This window comes from Euprymna scolopes, chromosome 17, assembly GCF_053919585.1.
Source record: "Euprymna scolopes isolate OS-2025 chromosome 17, ASM5391958v1, whole genome shotgun sequence".
Taxonomy (NCBI): domain Eukaryota; kingdom Metazoa; phylum Mollusca; class Cephalopoda; order Sepiida; family Sepiolidae; genus Euprymna; species Euprymna scolopes.
The window spans coordinates 28,527,917-28,539,956 of NC_136498.1; the positions used below are offsets into that span (position 1 = coordinate 28,527,917).

Consider the following 12,040-nt stretch of genomic DNA (forward strand, 5'->3'; position numbering starts at 1 on the left):
AACTGGCGCCACACCAACTAGTTGTGAAGGGTCAGGGAGGATGGAAAGACCGAGGTGGGAGAGTACCAACCAAATCTCCACTGGAAGTGTGCAGTTCAAATCTGGTACCTTGAGGAGGCATTTTGTCACCCAAGCCCCAGGAAACACCAATGGATGAAACCAATGAGAAATCAGTGACAACGGCTGTTGCGATAACATGCAATCATCTGCACAAGTGGTCAAGAGGTGGAGAACACTGGAAATCTGGGAAGACTTGTTGTCACTTGGTTTCCAGGGAACACCACAGGTTACTGCTAGTGAGTGATCACTGATGATGGCCTGTGAGACAACTAATACGCTAAACATTTTGATGAAAAACATGGGGGGAAAAATGGACATAGAAGAACAGAAAACCAAAACTTTAAACATAATTTATGTATTTAAAGTAATAGTTATTTAAATATTTCAACATATAATCTTGTGGGCAAAATCCAGCTTCCCAATAAGGGGCACTCTTGATAGGAACAAAAATAATCTCAGTCATGAAAGATTTCTTCTCCACCGACCGGGGACAAAAAAGGTAAAGTGTAGCATCAAAACAGATACTACACTGTGATCTTGTTCCGAAGGCCCAAAAATATTTGTTTAATGTTTCTTTAATTGTTTGTTCCCAAAATTCATAATACAGTTTTATTAGTATTAAATTGTATATTGCTTTAAAATTACTTAATTTTACATAGATAATATTTACATTTTATATTGATTAAAGTTCAGTTTCAGTATTAATCGAACTGTGTTCCTTTTTCTTTTTAAAAATGTTTTATTACTCTTTTTCCAATGACCCTCATATAGTACTGACAGTCTGACAAATCTTACCTACATTGTCTGCAGATAGTTTTCAGTTAACAGGCCTTCTTCTTACTCTCGGTGGCCGTGATATGGTGCGTGTAGACGAGGTAAGATTTGACTAATGGTGTTAAACTAACCCCACCCCCCACCCCCACTTCAAATAGTAAAATTTTTATTGGCGGAGGGTGTAGTAAACTTTCTAAATGTTTAAAAGTTGTGTTCTGATGTTTATCTTTAATTTCTACATTAACCTCATTAACTTACATCATTTACGAAATAATAACATAACCTTTAACCTAGCGAGAAACGGAACAAAGGTCATAATGAAAATATACTACGTGTGCGTTTGTTTGCCTCTGCGTGAGTGATTGGGCATGTGTGTGTGTGTGTGTGTGTGTGTGTGTGTGTGTGTGTGTGTGTGTGTGACTTTTAAATAATAGTAATCTAGAATACGAAAAAAAAAAAAAAACAATAATGGAACTCGAAATATAGCCATATTGTTTTTAAAAGAAAGAGGTGTTATTTTTTTATTTATTTATTTATTTTTTTTTTTCAGTTTTGCCGTGACAGCATCTAAACTAAATTAGTATTAGTTTAATAACAATTTATGGGTACTCGTGTAGTTTTGGTGACTTTTGTAACTAACGCATTTCAGGTGAATACACTGAATACATTTCGTACTTACGCGTCAAGTCGAAATTTGTGCAAATTGCAAAAATGACAAAAAATTATATAATAGCAAAATAATTACAATTAAAAGGAAAAGAATTCATCGCATTATCGAGTTTAATCGTATGTTTTAATAAATTTAACCTGGAACAGCTGTGCGACTACTTCAGTATGATAAAGTACTTATCTCCCTTTATTTAAACTGATTGAAGGATCCGCTATGTTTAAACACACTTTAAAGAACGTCATTGTGGATGATTCTTTTGTAAAAAAAAAAAAAAAAAAAAAAAAAAAGAATTTGCAGAACATGATTGAGTTTTGCAAATGGGAAGGAAAAACAATTACATTAATATTTTGTGCATCAGAAAGCCAGTATCTTCAGACAGCCTAAGGAATAACGAAAGTTATATTATTACAGTACTGTTAAGTCATGAAAGTGTAAGCTAGAATCGAAACTGTAGCATTCAAAGCTGGTGACGTTACCACTCTACCAACGTGAGATGCATATGAACCGATTAAAAATAAAACATAAATAATAGACTATGATGAATGTACAAAATATTTAACGATTTTTTAAATTTTGACCCATTTTTAACCCCTAAAAACAATTTTAACGGGCTAAAGACCCATAATAGAACGGCCCGTAAAAAATCCAATTATTTGAGGCCCCGAGCGCCGCTCTGCAACTTTTAGCTTCGGTGGAGATAGAGTTTGAAAATATGGAGACAGACAGACAGACAGATGGACAGACAGACATATAGCCATTTATATATTAGATTTATTTTCTGTGATTTATTTTAATTTAAAGAAAACACCTTATGTTAATTTAACCAAACTGTAATAAATCTAAACTTTAAGATGTTATTTCAAAAGTATTCATCTTAAAGCTTAAAAGTTCAAGAGTGTTAAAATAGTTACTGTTAAATTTATATCTGAATACCTTCCATCAATCCCTCTCGACCCTCCCCTAATGAGATTCTATTTTTTTTTTTATGCAATTACGTGTGAACACTCTAAAAAAATTCACAGCAAGAAAAAACAAATTATTTTAAAATTTAGAGTGGGGATCAGTTACGTATATAAATTTAACGCGCCATTCTAACTTTTCAATGCAGTTAACAGTTACAAATCTACACTTAAATGACAAGTGGTAAAATCACATGAAATAGCCTACGAGGTAAATCCTATCCACCGTCAAAAGAACTTACAAATTAATCTCCCATAACATATATTTAAATATATATATATATATATATATATATATATATATATATATATATATATATATATTTAAATATGTATGAATAAAAAATCAATACAAAAAATATATAAATGTTTATATCTTTTCTGTATTTATTTCCTGTGTGTTGACGTTTAGGAATACAATATATATATATAACCTGCCAATGATAAGTGTTAGATAGAATATATTAAAGTTTCTGATAAAGGGGGAAGAATTGCTGTTTTCTAGGTTACAATCTATTCTGTCTAACACTTATCATTGGCAGGTTTTTGACATAGAATTAGTATTTTTTAATTCCATGCATAATGTGACTTCATGCCTTGTCTGATGCGATTTCCATACACATTTATTATTGAGCCGTAAAATTCATTTGTTTTTATCTTTGAATAATCTTTACCTATAATAATAATAATAATAATAATAATAATAATAATAATAATAATAATAATAATAATAATAATAATAATAATAATAATAATAATAATAATAATAATAATAATAATAATAATAATAATAATAATAATAATAATAATAATAATAATAATAATAATAATAATAATAATAATAATAATAATAATAATAATAATAATAATAATAATAATAATAATAATAATAATAATAATAATAATAATAATAATAATAATAATAATAATAATAATAATAATAATAATAATAATAATAATAATAATAATAATAATAATAATAATAATAATAATAATAATAATAATAATAATAATAATAATAATAATAATAATAATAATAATAATAATAATAATAATAATAATAATAATAATAATAATAATAATAATAATAATAATAATAATAATAATAATAATAATAATAATAATAATAATAATAATAATAATAATAATAATAATAATAATAATAATAATAATAATAATAATAATAATAATAATAATAATAATAATAATAATAATAATAATAATAATAATAATAATAATAATAATAATAATAATAATAATAATAATAATAATAATAATAATAATAATAATAATAATAATAATAATAATAATAATAATAATAATAATAATAATAATAATAAAAAAATATACATACATATATATATATATTATTTCAGGTTAAGATTAAGAAATGATAATAATAACATTGTATATATATATATATATATATATATATATATATATATATATATATATATAAAGCTGAATGCCTCTGTGTGTATGTGGGTCTGGTCACGAATAGGCTCCTATATAGTTGACTATTTTAAAAAACTGATTACATATAATGATAGAAGATGTATCGAGACACAGGAATGAGTATGCTTGATCTTACAGAACAGTGATTCATTAAAATTGCGGGGTCTGCATTCGTGCCTGGTCCACAAAGTATGGAAATAAAAAATTAAAAAATAACGTTTATATATACATTTATTTTATATATATATACATGTATATATACATATATATACTTATATATACATACATATATATATAAATATGCATATATATACATATATGTACACATCTATACATATATTTATCTGTATATCCATACATATATGTATATGCATACAAGTATATATATATATATATATATATACATGTATGTATATATATATGTATAAACATAGATATACATGTATATATATATATACATATATATGCATATGCATATATATATAAATATATATATATGCATATGTATATAAACATATACACATATAAATATACATATATATACACTCATGAATACAAATATATCTACACACACACACACACACACACACACACACATATATATATATGTGAAACAGTGTTTCATGGTAAACAACTGATGATCCCTTGAAAAATAAATTATTAGTACTATAGTAAATTCGAGAGCGAGTTGATGCAGTCATTGCAGGTGATTAAATGACTTACTGACTAGATGGTTTTCTAACGAATGATAAAAAAAATATTTTGTTGTATAGTTTTAAAGGTTAAAAACTTCCAAGACTATATATATATATATATATATATATATATATATATAGAGAGAGAGAGAGAGAGAGAGAGAGAGAGAGAGAGAGAGAGAGAGAGAGAGTCAATTACTGCTGAGTTCGATTTAACTCCTTTACATTTCTTTAGTGCAGTAAGCGCACAGATACTCTTTTTTAACCCGACTCAGCACTAAAATCAAAGTGTTTAATCTGTACTATCTTCACCCATACAAAAACGAGTCCTTCCACACTGAGGCATTTATTTTAATCCCAATAAGATAGAACTGGATTTTTTCCACATTAAAATCGAACATGTGTCCAACCTGAAAGGATGGGATGATTGAGGAAATATCACCGTGCAAACCTCCACTGGAAAAGTATGGAAATTACTGAAATTTAGAGGAGGCTTATTATTACTCAAATTACATAGAAAACCAACGACTGTTTTAAGCGAGGATTTGATGCTGAACGGCTGTTGCAAAAACAAAGTAATTTGCAGCAGCGGTAACCAGACAAAACTGTGGTGAGTACTAGAAATCTGGAAAGATTTGTTGGTACTCAGATTCCAAGGAAACCATCTGTGTTTTTCAATGGTCGATCAGTGCAATCACTGGTAAAGATTCGAGCGAGAACTGTAAATAAATAGTTTTTTTATGGGCGCTAATCAGTTTCATTCAATTTTTTTTTTTTTTTTTTAATAACATTTTCACCTCAAACAAGGCACATCGCCACTTTGATGTAGGGGGAGGGACATAAGCTACAGGGGTACTATGTGGGGAGTTGGGAAGTAAGATGTCGGTTCACGTTACACTTGAACTTCTGCATGTCAGTATAGTTGGGGAAGCAGCGTCCCGGAAGGGAGTTCCAAAGTCTAGCGGTTCTGGGGAAGAAACTACTGGAGTAGAAGGCTCTCTTACATCTAGGGATCTCTACTGTGAATTTAAAACCGATTGTAAAAAAACAGAAATACAATGACACAAAAATTGTTCTTAGGTGTTAGCTAAAACAAAAGGATAATCACTAAACGCAAGTTTATACTGTATTTTTATTGAAATAAAAAAAAAAAAATAAATAAATAAATAAAAACTTGAATTTCTCATTCGGCCATTTTTCGTCCTCATTAAAGTTAATGCCAATGGAACGTAACTCAAACTTTGGGAGCAAATAAAAAAAAGGGGGGGACCGCCCTCCCCCCCTTCATGTTAAGAATGGATTTAAAAATTGGCACGAGGATGATTTGATTGTGATTTTATAAAAACAAAACTACGAAAATTAATTTGCGTAAATTTTGGTGTACGGCTATTTTAACCTGAGAAGTAAGTACATGACATATTTGCGCAAATTGTGATATTTTTTTTTAATATTTAGGTAGAATTGGATAAGATCCTTTTTTTATTTATAAATACATCAAATTAAATTTTTAAAAATGAATTAAAATTTAAAATTTATTTTAAAAAGATAAAGAAGAAAAAGAAGAAGAAGACGAGGAGGAGGAGAAGGAGGACATGGTGAGGGAACACACACACACACACACACACACACACACACATGTGGTTACACCGATCTCAGCTGATGAGACCACACACATTTGTTGTCAAAAGTCAAGGTTTGAAAGATCGATGAGGGAGACAACAAACTCATACCTCAGTTGAAAGAGTGCGAAAGTATTCGAATGTTGGGGAAACTTATTTTTATCCAAGAAGACCAACGGTAGTTGTTTGCGTGAAATCAATAGCAAACGGCTGTTGCGATAATGCAAAATGATTTGCAACGGTATTGAATGAGATCGAGAGTGCTACAAATCTGAGAAGACTTATAGTCACTCGGACTCGTTATTGTTAGTGAGCAATCACAGGTAATATCTTGTGTGAAAACTCCTAGTGAGTATAACAACAACAAAAACAATAATAATTAAGGAAAATCCTTGAATGCGGAGACCAATCCAAATGAGTTGCAAACACTGGCCAGCCATGTGTAAATAGGAAGAGAAATAAAACAGAAAGATACACGAATACCACATGGAGTTAAAAAACTGAAACCTCATAATTGTTAGTTAACCCCCCCCCCACACACACACACAAAATTTGTATTGTCCGCACCACAACAAATAGTCGAAAAGGGCTGAGGAGGATGGAAAAACTGAAAAGAGAAAGCACCAATCAGACCTCCACTGAATGAGTGCGACGAGAACTGGAACCTTGGAGAAGTTTATTGCCACCAAAGTTCCAGTGATTGCCAACGAAGTGTCAATGGCAAGCGACTGTTGCGATGATGCAAACTAATTTATAACGGAGAATAACTGGAAATCTGGGGAGAATTGTTGTCAGCCAGACTCCAGTGGACACCACTGGTTGTTGTCAGTGGTGAAAACGCCTAGTGAGTAATAATATATGTGTATGTGTGTGTGTATATATATATATATATATATATATATATATATATATATATATATATATGTGTGTGTGTGTGTGTGTGTGTGTGTGTGTGTTGCTTGTTTTAGCGTGCAAGTATGTAACTTTGTGGTATATGTGCGAAATATTACTTTAAACATATAATTAGTTCGAAATAATAAAAATATATCCAATATTTTTTACACACGGTAAAAAAAAGGAACAAAATTAAATAATAACACACTTTTAACGTCATGTAGGATTTAAAATAAAAATTAATAAAATAAAAGTATTTCCGACGATATAAAAGCATATTATATATATATATATATATATATATATATATATATATATATATATATATATATATATATATATATATATATATATAAACAAATTTGTATAATACGAAGTGTAAAAAAACGTGTAAATACGCACGCAAGTACGTTTGAAACACATAGCAAGATATTTATATTTTGAATAGGTTAACTACATAGAGTAAATGCGGTATTTTGGTGATTGAAACTAGTTTAGAGAATAAACAAAAAGGATGACCCTTGACCCCTATCCCATCCATGCACTTTTTTGTCTTTTGCCCCATCTTTATGTTTTTTTTATTATTATTTTTAGATCGTATTAATTAAAGCTAAATAAAATTCAAGCTATGCACTACTTTTTCTCGACTATGCTATCGCACTTGCTTCCTTTTACCGTTTTTATATTGTTACCCTCTTCCTTCTCCCGATTTTCTCCTTCCGCGTCTATCAATGTCATTGTTTAGTGTATTCATACGCGGATCGTTTAAAACGGCGTTGTAAGCAATCAGACTCGTCATTCACCGATGTAAGATTTGTTCGCAATCATCGACGAGCGGTCTATCAGCCGTTTTATCTTACCCGGTGATTCTATGAATTGGGCTTTTTCTTTGATTTGACGTGTTGAGTATAATCAGCAAGATTCCGGGCAAAAACAAAAGGGAGAACGGTTGTGGAGCTTCTGTTCAGGTGAGACATAACACGATCCATTTTATTTATTTGGGGATTTTTAACAAGCGACAAAAAATATAATTACGATCAAAATCATTTACATGCACAGCAGTCGAAAAATGGGGGATCAGTTTGTAATTATGTTGTCTTTAAATTCGATCCCCCACTAATCGAGTTCAAAATGAATCGTAATTATTTTCATTCATATTCTATTTTTTACATTAGTTTTGAGGATGTAGTTTTATATATATATATATACACACACACACACCTTGGATTTAAATTTTGGATAAAATCGTATGATATAGATTTAAATGTGCGCAATATTAAAATCTATTGAACTTATTTTATTTTAGCTTCTACGAGCATTTGTATATCTTATTAGAAAATTATTCAAAGACACTTACAAATATATATATATATATATATATATATATAATAGGCAATACGAATAGACATGAACTCGTAAAATAATCGTCTTAATTTATGTAAGTGTTCTTGAATTATACCATGATTTTTTTTATTTTTTTCGTAGATATACTTATGTAGGTAGGTAAACCTTTTAACGCGTGGCAATAAAATCAATTCCCAACAATTGGCCGATAAAAAAAAATAGTGAAATTAAATTACGAATTATTTAAAAAGAAATGTGCATTAATATTTTAATAAGTGTAATATACAAATTTCATTCGTTTTAACTTATATACCTTTTAACTATACAAAATTGCTTCGGATAGTAAATTCTGAATTCGTAAGGATACAACTGAAAGGTCAGAGGTTATGTTGCAAATACAACAATCACCCAGATATTAAGGATCACCCATAATACAAATATTACTTTTTTTCTCTTCGTTTTGATAAAGATTAACGTAGTTTCTTTTCCATAACGAGGAATCTGTATTTATGCGGAATACGAACCGTGCCGTGTTTTAGTTTGAGTTAAATACAATTTTTGGCAATCGTGCACTTATTGATCCGTACTGAAATAACGTTAGAATTTAAAAAGCCATTCTTAACATGGGGAGGGCGGTTTGTACCTATTCTGTACTTTAACCTTACAACTGAATAAAACAAAACTTTAAACTTGGAAATCCGATTTAAAAAATAGCACAGATCAGTAAGTGCATTAGCACCCAATTTTTACGGTAGCTTTTGAATTGTTAGGTGAAAGTACAGAATATAATTTTAATTTGGGAATTAAACTTAATATAGGTAAATGTTTAACTACAGAACACTGGCCAATAAAATTTAGTTTAGATTTTCGGGGTCGCTGGCAACGAATCGGAATCGCGGACAATATGAAATCTTTATGGGGCAGTGGGCACATACTCTTCATGGAACGAAGATGTCATATTCCAAAAACCACGTAAATCACTTATTTTTAAGTATGCTTTTAAATAAGTACCAGGATACTTACAAAACTCCTTTAAGAATGGGGGTTCTTTCCGCATAGGTACCGAAAACTATGGATTAAATAATACCTCCTTTAATTTAATATTTGTCTGTTCCTAAATTACGAATTAACAATCTAGTTATAGGGTCTCAATTTAATATTAAAATTGATTCTTAAATCTAGTGATATATACTAACTTGCGAGTAGTCGTATGTTTGTATTTTTACACCCCCCCCTGTCCTTTTCAATTTAAAAATATAATCTTGAAATCGATCTTATTGGAACGGAAAAAAGTCTGTATGAGTATTTAAACATACCTGCCACCTCGCTTAGTACTTACCTCCGCAACTTACTAAACAACCTATGGACTTTTGATGTTAGTAATAATAGCAGAAAAAAAGGTATGGCTGTCTCGAATGTGCTCGCTTTCCTCAAGGCTATATATAGACATCTACTTCTACTTACTACAATAACGAAATACGCACGCACTGCTATCTACTATAACAAGTGCCTTTTGAATGTCTACTGACGACAACCAACTCTGAAATTAAAATTCAAATAATCCCAATATTCAATATAAACCACCTTTTTTCATTTCATCGGGTATATTTCAGATTTAAAGTATGAGTGATGGAGACGTCATGATTTCAATAGTTTTCTCAATTCCGATAAAATTACCGAATCTTAATTTCCCTATTCAAATTCTTTTAAAATCTTTAAATATTTAGCTGAAGATCTTTTGGGTTTTTCAGATCACGTAATATATATATTTTCGCAAACGTAAAAATCCACTTATGGGATGATATACGTATTATCGCAGTTTCAAATCAAATATTTATTTTAATACCAGTAACGTAAAATTAAGTTTTAAGAAAATAATCGTTTCCGACTTCTGAAATGGGCACAAATTATACCGATTAAGATACGCCAAAAAGTTTTTTAGATTCCCGATTCCGATTAACCACACTCATATGTAAAGCTAATTGAGAACACGCAGCCGCAGCGTTTGATTATGAAAAATTAAAAATTGAGATCGTGATATTTATTTATATATGTATTACGAAAGATTATCCATACCGTCGGTTTCAAATCCAAACAAAATGGTACATGGTACTCGGATACTTCTCGGCCTCTGTGTCCTTCCGGAAAACCGCTTTTTCGGATAGGCAAACGGTAAATATGAAGAATTACTCCACCCTCGGTAATTCCTTTCAAATGACCACTCTTATAGGTTTTCGGATTCGTTGAAAACGAAAATAACGTTTAAAATTACGGCAAACTACTAGTTTCCAAGATAGGAAGAAATTTTAGTTTAAAAAGGTGAGGGCCCCTTCATTTTTTTTTTTTTATTTATTTATTTTTTTTTTTTAACGTAAAATGAGCACCCACTTTGGTCACGATTTTTTTTTTTGGGGGGGGGGGGCAGACTTTCTTTCTACCCTCGGGAAATCTTAATTACCTGTTTACATTTGGTGGGAGGCGTTGGAAGGGGGCGGGGGATGTTTTGGCGGCCGCCAAATACACCCCCGCGCCTCCCACCAAATGTAAACAGAATTTTTGTAAAATATTAAAGTTATTCTGCTCGGTTAATGTCGGTACGTTACTTATGTTAAAACGGTTAAACTGCAGAAGCACCTGTTAAAAATCTAAGTTCGGTGCTTCTACACTTTATTGCCGAAATTGGAGACTCCATTTTATTTCACGCACCTGCTGTCCAAACGTAAGGGGGCACACCATTATTTTAAACTATGGCCGAAGCATGAAATAAAAAAACTTAAACTTCCTGAAAGAACTATGGAAAAAAGTAAATAAATTAGTGAAAACGGGAAATTTATCAAAATATAATCGTAAAAACATTTATTGAAAAGTTTCCGTAAGAAAATATAATTTTAAAATATTGTAATGAAAGCAACATTGGCTTTTTATTTTATTTTTATTTTTTTTTATTTTTATTTTTTTTTATTTTATTTATTTATTTTTTTTTTTTTTTTTTTCGAACAAATTTTAAACATGTTATTGAATTAAAGCAAGTTTGAAGGGTCAACAACAAATTCAGTTAAATGATTTTTTTTTTCTTTAAATGGAGAAGTGGATTATTTTATTTTGCTGGGAATCGAAATATAATTGAAAACATTTATTGAAAAGTTTGCGTAAGAAAATTAAAATTTTAATGAAATCAACATTGGATTTTTATAAAAAAATTTTTTTTTTTTTTTTTTTTCGAACAGATAAATAATTGTAAACATGCAGAAAGTCTATCATCCTGATATTATTTGTAAAAAAAAAAAAAAAAAAAAAAAAAAAAAAAAAAAAAGTCTTGGGTTATATTGTCAAGATTCATGTTCTCTAGTAATATCGGTTTTACCACGTTTCTGGAAGTAATGTTAATTTTAGGTTAATTCTTTCCCTTTCCGAAAGTAATCGTTCTCCACTGAATTTTTTTTATTTCATGCTTCGGCCATAGTTTAAAATAATGGTATATCCATTGCATTTGGACAGCAGGTGCGTGAAATAAAATGGCGTCTCCAATTTCGGCAATAAAGTTCTATAATTGAATACCCCCCTCAAAAA

General features: G+C 29.8%; 1 protein-coding gene across 1 annotated transcript in view; it reads left to right on the forward strand.

The window, feature by feature from the left end:
• The first annotated feature begins 7,856 nt into the window (after window positions 1–7,856).
• The window catches only part of LOC145296718 (ornithine decarboxylase-like), a 71,970-nt gene continuing 67,786 nt past the window's right edge, over window positions 7,857–12,040 (forward strand). Inside the window, exon 1 of the mRNA XM_080142707.1 lies at window positions 7,857–8,094. The gene's annotated coding sequence lies outside the window, so the exon portion shown is untranslated. The remainder of the gene's footprint in view (window positions 8,095–12,040) is intronic.